This window comes from Podarcis liolepis, assembly GCF_965112155.1.
Source record: "Podarcis liolepis genome assembly, chromosome: 6".
Taxonomy (NCBI): domain Eukaryota; kingdom Metazoa; phylum Chordata; class Lepidosauria; order Squamata; family Lacertidae; genus Podarcis; species Podarcis liolepis.
The window spans coordinates 13,177,311-13,187,476 of record NC_139559.1 but is presented as its reverse complement, the minus strand read 5'-3'; the positions used below and the strand labels follow the sequence as shown (position 1 = coordinate 13,187,476).

At 42.3% G+C, this 10,166-nt stretch overlaps 1 protein-coding gene across 1 annotated transcript in view; it reads left to right on the top strand.

Annotated features, from left to right (window-relative positions):
- The window catches only part of CDH26 (cadherin 26), a 55,946-nt gene that overhangs the window by 10,555 nt on the left and 35,225 nt on the right, over positions 1–10,166 (top strand). The gene's annotated exons all lie outside the window — the stretch shown is intronic.

The following is a 10,166-nucleotide window of genomic DNA, read 5'->3' as shown; positions in this document are numbered from 1 at the left end:
TTTCCCTTGTCCCCTTGCTTTTCAGGTCAACCAACTACAACCCCGGCCCCACCTTAAAGCTCATTCAGTCATTGCCCAGGTGAGCCATGGAGGAACAGGCAGCTCACCAGCAAACACCTGAGGTACCTGAGGATACCTGGGGAGCTGCCTGTTCCTCTGTGCCTCACCTGAGCTGCTCATCTGCCTGGGCTGCCCACCCGCTTCTTCTGTTGTCACCTTACAGCAGTGGTGTCCAAACTTTTTTCAAAGGGCCAGATTTGATGAAGTGAAGGGCTGTGAGGGCCAACCAAAGTTCTTAACCTTTTTTTAGGATTGAAGTTGTTGAGCTTTTTTAAGTAAGGATTTTACCCTGAAGAAGCTGTTGAGCTTTTCTTAGTGTGATGGGATGATGAGCTGCTTAGCATTGAAGTTGTTGATCTTTTTTTAGGATTGAAGTTATTAAGGGTTTTTTTTTTAGGATTTTACCCCAAGAAATAAACTGCTTCAGGGACCGGATTAAACTGACCGGTGGGCCACCTTTTCCTTCAAGCTGCAGCATGGCAACGTTATTGCATGAAGTTCATCTTTTCAATCAGCCACTTGGAGCACAGCTATATTTTAATCGAAGCAGCCCATCTGTAGAATGGGAAAAGAATAATGAGTTATGTAGCACATCAATGTGCCGGGTGCCTATCTTGTCTATGCCACAGTCTGAAATCATAAGAGTCCCTGAAGTGGTCGAAGACATCATGTTAATCCTAAACCGACACGAGGGGTGGTGGTGGTGGGTGTCCAAAATCTGCAAACGTTTTTGTACCCAATGAGAAAAGCTCTGGATTTCTAGCCATGTTTGGGCATGCAAAAGTGTTTACAGGATGCTGTTGCTGAGGTAACCAGACCAATGCTAACCGTCTTCCTTTGTGGAACTGGCTAGCAGTGAAACCACCAGTGCAGCATGGGAAAAAGAAGAAGTGTTGCTGTGGCAATGCCTTCCCTTCCCCCACAAGGGAAATAGAGGGGGTTTTTTTTTGTTTTTTTGTTTTGCTTTGGGTGACATTGCCATACTAGATAACTAGTCAGATTTGGCTAGCCACTGTGGGAACAAAATGCTGGGCTATATAGGCTTTTGGTCTGCTCCAGCAGAGCTCTTCTTGTGTTGTTGGACTTGGATTCAGAGAGTTGGAAGGGACCCTTAAGGATCATCTAGTCCAACCCCCTGCAATGCAGGGATATGCAACCTCACGGGGTTGTTGCGCAAATAAAATGAGAGAACCATGTATGCCACCTTGAGGTGTGTTTTTTTTAAAAAACTTCTTGAATTAAAGCTTTTTAAATCGGCCTGGTAAACTGGGTGCACCATTTTAGTCAATTACAGGGGTCAGCAAACTTTTTCAGCAGGGGGCCGGTCCACTGTCCCTCAGACCTTGTGGGGGGGCCGGACTATATTTTGGAGAAAAAAATGAACGAATTCCTATGCCCCACAAATAACTCAGAGATGCATTTGAAATAAAAGGACACATTCTACTCATGTAAAAACGTGCTGATTCCCGGACTGTCCGTGGGTCAGATTTAGAAGGCGATTGGGCCGGCCTGGGCCTTAGTTTGCCTACGCATGGTCAAGTAATAATAATAATAATAATAATAATAATAATAATATCATCTTTATTGTCATTGCCCCCTTCGGGGACAACGAAATTACTTGACTGCTCCATAAAAACACTAATTAAACAATACAGTATAATACAGCAAGGAAGATTAGATGACTTTCAAAGTCCGGGCTTCCCATTCAGGGCCGAGATCGTTCTGGAGAAGAAGCTGTTCATATTTAAGTACATATTTAAATCAAGTTAACTGAAGGGCAGAGCAAAAAACAAAACAAAATACCCTCACGCTGGGCTGAGGAGGTTTTGGGTTCAGTGGAAGCATCCCTCTGCTTGGCTCTCCCAGCTGAGCTGGCCTCCCACCAGCTTCTGCTGATGCCGTGACCTAAGTGCCACTGCACTTACACTTAGTGCTCACCTGCCCCTTCCTCCTGCTGGACATGTGGCCGAGTGAAAGGCTCTCTGGTGGTTTTCTTGACAAGGAAAAGCCCTAAAGTAGTGGGGCCCAAAGTGGAGCCAGCTCTGTACTATGAATCAGCAGCTTTCTGCTGGATGAAAGAGTGGATGCGCCTCGAGAACACAGATATCTTGGATTTGGAAGGTTTCAATAATGTATTTGGATGGCATGCATATCTATGGTATGACAAGGTTAAAGCGCACAAAGCTTTTAAAAATCATATTGTTAGGAAAGCATTATACAATGTCTGGATCAGATATAAGGATTTGTTGGAAAATAAAACCCCAAGGTGGTTGTCGCCAATGGAGGCTAAAGCTGTGAAAAAAAGTCAATATGGAGGCTAAATGGCCAAGATATTGGGAAATTTTGGAACAAAGGGTGATAAATTGAAATTACAGAGTTATGAGAAATTGAAGGCTAAAGTACGAGACTGGCTCCACTATTATCAAATAATGGAGGTTTATAAACAAGACAGGAAAATTGGCTTCCAGGTGGAGAAATCAAAATTAGAAATAGAACTGTTAGAACCCAATGCTAAGAATTTGTCAAGAATGTACAACTTGTTGCTGAAATGGAATACACAAGATGAAACGGTTAAATCAGCTATGATTAAGTGGGCACAGGACATTGGTCATAATATTATGTTTGCTGACTGGGAACAGTTGTGGACCACCGGTTTAAAATTTACGGCATGTAATGCCTTAAAAGAAAATATTATGAAAATGATCTATAGGTGGTACATGACCCCAGTCAAGCTAGCAAAAATCTATCATTTGCCTGATAATAAGTGTTGGAAATGTAAAGAAATTGAAGGTACTTTCTACCACCTTTGGTGGACGTGCCCGAAGATTAAGGTTTTCTGGGAAATGATATATAATGAAATGAAAAAGGTACTTAAATGTACTTTCCCTAAGAAACCAGAGGCCTTTCTCTTGGGCATTGTCGGCCAATCGGTGCAAAAGAAAGATAGAACCTTTTTTATGTATGCCACAACAGCAGCAAGAATACTCATCGCAAAGTATTGGAAGACACAAGATCTACCCACTCTGGAAGAATGGCAGATGAAGGTGATAGACTATATGGGACTGGCTGAAATGACCGGCAGAATCCGCGGCCAGGGGAAAGAGACGGCGGATGAAGACTGGAAGAAATTTAAAATTTATCTTAAGAAATATTGTAAAATTAATGAATGTTAAAATGTTGGTTGAGGTTTTAGAGAAAAAAGGGATTACAGATGTAAAAGATTAAGTAAAAGAAAAGAATAAGGGGAAAATTTGAAAAAAACAAGGTTTAGGATTTGCTGAAACAAATTTGGAAATTGGGATGTAGAAAGGGGAGGTATGGGGAAGTCGATGAAGTAAGGTTTAAGAAATAAGGATATGAAACTATACATGTTTGTTTGTGTGCTTGTGTGTCAGTGTTGTGTATTGTTTGTGTTTATAAAAAATGTGAAAAACCAATAAAATTTTATAAAACAAAGTGGAGCCAGCTCGAGAGGTCCGGAGGGTGACAACACGAGAACAGGGTCTTCTCTGCAGTGGCTCCCCGTCTGTGGAATGCTCTCCCCAGGGAAGTTCGCCTGGTACCTTCATTATACACCTTTAGGCACCAGGCAGAAACGTTCCTTTTTAACCAGGCCTTTGGCTGATCTGTTTGACATCCTATACCCTTTTAAAATGTGGCTCTTTTGATGGGTGTGCATGTGTTATTGGGTTGTTGTTTATATTCTGATTATATATATTGCAATCTTTTCTGTGAACCGCCCTGAGACCTCCAGGTATAGGGCGGTATATAAAGTCAATGAAGAAGAAGAAGAAGCTGGTCTCACAGCCACCAGCAATGGGCATTGAGCACAATTCAGATCAGTCTGCTGCCCTGGAGCTGATACAGGGATGAGGCCTGATCATCATATCCCTTATTTGTTTGTTTGTTTGTATGTATGTATGTATGTATGTACAGTGGTACCTCGGGTTACATACGCTTCAGGTTACATATGCTTCAGGTTACAGACTTCACTAACCCAAAAATAGTGCTTCAGGTTAAGAACTTTGCTTCAGGATGAGAACAGAAATTGTGCTCCGGCGGCAGCAGGAGGCCCCATTAGCTAAAGTGGTGCTTCAGGTTAAGAACAGTTTCAGGTTAAGAACGGACCTCCGTAACGAATTAAGTACTTAACCCGAGGTACCACTGTACATACATACATACATACATACATACATACATACATACCCTGCCCTTTTCCCTGACAGGGCTCAAGTCAGCTCACAGAACAGCTAAAATCACATGCAGAGGGGGAAAGAAACCTTTAAAAACAATTAAACATTGAGTGTCCAGGTTGCAGATGTGGCAATGGCTCTGCCACTCCACAAAGCTCCTTGTGTAAGGGGGAAGCTGGGGATGTGGGGTTAGAACTGCAGATTTAATTCATACAATGAATTTTCCTGAAAGCGTTTTGGCCCCTTGCATGTTCATATTCTTGCACAGTCGCCGATGTAAACTGCTTTTTTTCTTTTCCTACACAATCTGGCAAGGGACTTAACCTGCCTTTAAAGGTAAAGGTACCCCTGACCGTTAGGTCCAGTTGCAGATGACTCGGGGGTTGCGTGCTCATCTCGCTCTATAGACTGAGGGAGTCGGGGTTTGTCCGCAGACAGCTTCCGGGTCATGACTAAGCATGACTAAGCCGCTTCTGGCGAACCAAAGCAGCGCACGGAAACACCGTTTACCTTCCCGGCGGAGCGGTACCTATTTATCTACTTGCACTTGATGTGCTTTCGAGCTGCTAGGTGGCCAGGAGCTGGGACTGAACAACAGGAGCTCACCCCGTCGCAGGGATTCGAACTGCCAACCTTCCGATTGGCAAGCCCTAGGCTCTGTGGTTTTGACCACAGCGCCACCCGCGTCCCTTAACCTGCCTTTACAGTACACTATATCTTTAAAGCACATTCAAATCACATTCTTTCCCTCAAAGAATTCTGGGCTCTGTAGTTTACCCCCTCGCAGAGTTATCATTCCCAGCAACCCTTAACAAACTACAGCACCCAGGATTCTTTGAGGGGCGAAATGTTCTCTGAATGTGCTTAAAAGCTGCGGTGTACTGTATAGGCAGCCTAAGTTTGTATAGTTAGTTACCTTCCCTTTCTTATTATTTATTATTTATTCCTTTTCTTATGTTACAGTGACATCTGGTGGTGCTTGTAAAATTTCCTCACAATGCTAATACAGTGGTACCTCGGGTTACATACACTTCAGGTTACATACGCTTCAGGTTACAGACTCTGCTAACCCAGAAATAGTACCTCGGGTTAAGAACTTTGCTTGAGGATGAGAACAGAAATTGTGCTCCTGCGGCACGGCAGCAGCAGGAGGCCCCATTAGCTAAAGTGGTGCTTCAGGTTAGGAACAGTTTCAGGTTAAGAACGGACCTCCGGAATGAATTAAGTACTTAACCTGAGGTACCACTGAACGGTACTTCCTATTTCTTTTTTTAAAGCATGTTAGTACAAGCGGAACAGTGCTTGAAATAGCATATTTAGAAGGTCATATACTGATTTGAATAAAGTGACACCAGGGTTGTCACTACTGGAGAATTTCCATTTTTCTTTTTCAGTCTGTAGGGACAATTTTTACCTCAACACTTATAATTCTACATCCCTTTATATGTGCAAGCTGTATCTCAGTACACCACACATGCTTACCCCCTAATGAGTTCCTGTTTCTCACCTGCACTCGTATTTTTAAAAATAATGTTATAATTTGGGAAGCATTTCATAGAATCATAGAACTGTAGTGTTGGAGGGACACATGGGGCCATATATTCCAACCCCCTACAATGCAAGAAACTCCACTAGATCATCCATGACAAATGGCCATCCAACCTCTGCTTAAAAACATCCGAGGAAGGAGAATTCACCACCTCTCACACCCCCTGTTGAACAGCTCTTACTGTCAGAAAGGTCTTCTTCAGTTTTAGTCTGAATCTCCTTTATTGGAACTTGAAGCCATTAGTTTGAGTCCTACTCTCTGGAGCAGGGGAAAACAAGCATACTCCATCCTCCGTGTGACAGCCCTTGAGATATTTGGCTTTGATGAAGCAAAAATTAGTCGCTCAAGATATCAGTTTCAGAAGTAACGAAGACCAGTTACAAAGGCATTCACTGGGCAGAACGGCTTAAAAAAAGGAAAGGGGTTTTTATGGAGGAGACTGTTAGTCTATCCTGTTAAGAACATGAAGGCAATTTTGGGGTTGGTGACTGCTAGGGATCCAGGAAATTCCCCATGAGCAATTATGTGCTATCCAATGGTGGAAACTACGTGGGAAGCATATTCTGAGGCCCAGCATGCAACGAAGTATGCTGCCATCACTAATTTAGATGCTGAGAAATGTAGCTTGGTGAGTGACAGCCAGCTGTTAATTCCACCCCTTGCTGGATTAAGGGCTGGCTCTACTCTTAGGCAAATGAGCCAAGTGGGTCAAGAAACAGATGCGTCCTTATTGGCACTGAAGGACAGAGCTATGTTTGCCATGGGGCCTGCCCTGCACCATCTAAAGTGTGTTAAAGTAAATAGACTGTGAGATATAGAAAATTAAGTGATAAGTAAGAAAAGGTCGAAACTTAAAGCAATCTGTTTAATCTAAGTTACAATTAACTGATAAAAACTACTTCAAGTTTAGAAATATAACATCTGAGAAGAACAAAATAAGGAATGAAACAAGGTAATAATTTGCTGGTATTTTTATTATAGAGAATGCAGGGTAAGGGAGATTTGAGGAAGTCCAGTTAGTTATATAAAAAATGTTATGAATAGTTGTGGGTTGTTTTTTTTTCATTTTTTTCTTCTTTTTTATATTCTTTGTTGGTGTATTTGTATTTGTTTTTCTGTTTGTTATTTTTTTGGTAAAGGGATTTTGTGTGTTTGATATGTGATTTTCTATTTTATGTTTAAAAACCTAATAAAAATATTTATAAAAAATAAATAAATAAAGTGTGTTAAAGTGGAGCAGAGTAGACCAATGTTCTACTCAGACCATGTTCACACCTTACATTTAAAGTGCTGGAATACCACTTTAAACATTCAGGGCTCCCCCCCCCCGCAAAGAATCTTGGGAGATGTAGTGGGGTTTTTTTAAAAGGATGCTGTGAGTTGTAAGGAGGCCCCTATTCCCATCATAGAGCTACCACTGCCAGAGTTCCCTGTGAATAAATGTGTTTTTTTAAAAAAATATATTTTTTCCTCAGGTTTTCAACATTATTTCCATCCATTTCACATATTTCCATTTATACAATACTGAGACATTCCCACCCCACAGACTCCCCCCCCCCGCCCCTCCCTGGCTTCCAAAATTAACTTTTATTCCATGCACCTAATTATATTTTCCTAACTCTTTACTTCCTCAATTATTATATCTTAATATTTTCTCTGCATCACAAATGTTATAATAGTCCTGCTAATGTTTCTATATAATTACAATGGGTTTTAAGGTATTCTATGAATTTTATCCAGTCTTTATTAAAAAAATAAAAATATCATCTTGATTTTGGTATAGTGCATCATTTTAAAAACCCAGTCTTCCTTTGTTGGTGTTTTCTGCTGTTTCCACTTCTGGGCCAGTAGCATTCTTGCAGCTGTTGTCACATACATAAAAAGTATTTTGATGTCTCTTGGTATTTCACCTCCTGTTGCACCTAATAAGAAAGCTTCTGGGTTTTTGATAAAAGTTATTCTAAACATTTTTTTTTCAATTCATTACATATCATTTCCCAGAAGCACTTTACCACTTTGCATGACCACCACATATGTAAAAAAATTCCCTCTTTTTCCTTGCATTTCCAATATACGGTACATTTAATACACTTTTATACATTTTTCAACTTCAGAGGGGTCAAGTACCATCGATACATCATTTTCGTATGATTTTCCTTTAGCGTGCAACATGCCCCCTGTGAAGAAATCTTTGATGGTTAAACTTCTCTGAGAATTGACCTCACCCCTCCATCCCTGTGCCATTGTTTGCAAAGGTCACTGTAATGGGAATTGGGGTTGCTTGTGCGTAAACTGCAAACTGCTCCAAGCTAGCCGTGTAGCTAAAACTTTCCCCGGTTGACAGCCCTTGAAACGCGACTGTCTTAGTCACTGGCAGAATCCATCAGTGGGCGGGACCTAAATTTGCGCCAACATAGGAGTTGTTTGACTCCAAGTCTCCGCCTAGATTCCCTGCGTGGAAGCCTTCTGTGCAGCATGGGTGTGCCAAGCGGAGGTCCTGTGCTCTCTCCGCTGATTTCACTGGAAGAGTCTCTGAGCCTCCCCTCCGCCTTGCTCTCGGCTTCCCCTTTCTCCCTGGTGTCCCCTGGATTTCTTTCCCCCGTGGGAACCCTCTCTCTCTCCTTGCTAGTCCCCTCCCCTGCATCACTGGAGCGACTTTCCTCTCCTCTTCCCTCTGATGGCAGTTCCCTGACAGTCACTTACCCCACTTTCAGCTAGGAGAGTGTTTAGTTGTTGCAGAGCTTGAACAAAACCTTTCTCCTGACATCTGCTACCCATGAACACTGGTCCCATCACCTCCTGGCAAATAGAAGAGGAAGAAATGGAAGCACTGAGAGATTTTACTTTCTTGGTCTCCATGATCACTGCAGATGGTGACAGCAGTCAGAAAATTAAAAGACGCCTGCTTCTTGGGAGAAAAGTGATGACAAACCTAGACAGCATCTTTAAAAGTGGAGACATCACCTTGCCAACAAAGGTCCGTATAGTTAAAGCTATGGTTTTCCCAGTAGTGGTGTATGGAATTGAGAGCTGGACCATAAAGAAGGCTGATCGCCGAAGAATTGATGCTTTTGAATTATGGTGCTGGAGGAGACTCTTGAGAGTCCCATGGACTGCAAGAAGATCAAACCTATCCATTCCTAAGGAAATCAGCCCTGAGTGCTCACTGGAAGGACAGATCCTGAAGCTGAGGCTCCTAGACTTTGGCCACCTCATGGGAAGAGAAGACTCCCTGGAAAAGACCCTGATGTTGGGAAAGATTGAGGGCACAAGGAGAAGGGGACGATAGAGGACGAGATAGTTGGATAGTGTTCTCGAAGCTACCAGCATGAGTTTGACCAAACTGCAGGAGGCAGTGGAAGACAGAAGTGCCTGGCGTGCTCTGGTCCATGGGGTCACGAAGAGTTGGACATGACTGAACGACTAAACAACAACCATCTAGAGGTCCTTTACCTTTTTTTACACACAAATAATGCTGCTGCATTGGGAAAGAAAGATCACTTTTAGCACACACAAAGGTACTGGGAAAAGAATTGCTCTGATGATGCTGCGCCCCCCCCCCAATTCAGGGAAGTACAGATTCAGAACAAGGGGTAACGTCACCCAACTGATTTTTTTTTTCCAGGGAACTTGTGGAGTATGTAATCAGAAGGTGTGGGGATCAGGTTCTCGGATGTGAGAACACAAAACGACTCTGTCTTTACTTCTCAAGAAGCAAATGCATGCAGTCTCAATGCTGAACTATGTATGATGTTTGAATAACCTATAGTTCGTTTAGTGTACATAATGTTCAAGCCTTCCCATAAGACTGCTTGTATGCGGCAGAAGCTGAACCAGTTAAACAAGACACACAAGACAAAGGATTTGCTTACTGCACACCACAAACAATAACACTCCTTAAATAAAATAAAAAAATTCCTTCCAGTAGCACCTTAAAGACCAACTAAGTTAGTTCTTGGTATGAGCTTTCGTGTGCATGCACACTTCTTCAGATAGGTGATATCTGAAGAAGTGTGCATGCACACGAAAGCTCATACCAAGAACTAACTTAGTTGGTCTTTAAGGTGCTACTGGAAGGAATTTTTTTATTTTGACTATGGCAGACCAACACGGCTACCTATCTGTAACTCCTTAAATAATTATGTGATTTCACCTTGCAAAAGCACAACATTTAGCCCTTCTTGGAAGCGGTTATACATGTTGGGAAATGTGCGGCCCTTCAGATATTGTTAGACTACAACACCCATCATCAGTGTCCAACAACATCTGGGTTTGGGCTAGCTGACAATTTAATAGGTCCCATATTCAGATTGTTGGGACCTTGGAAAATTGCTTCAAGTCCATCATCATCAACAGTGCAGTGC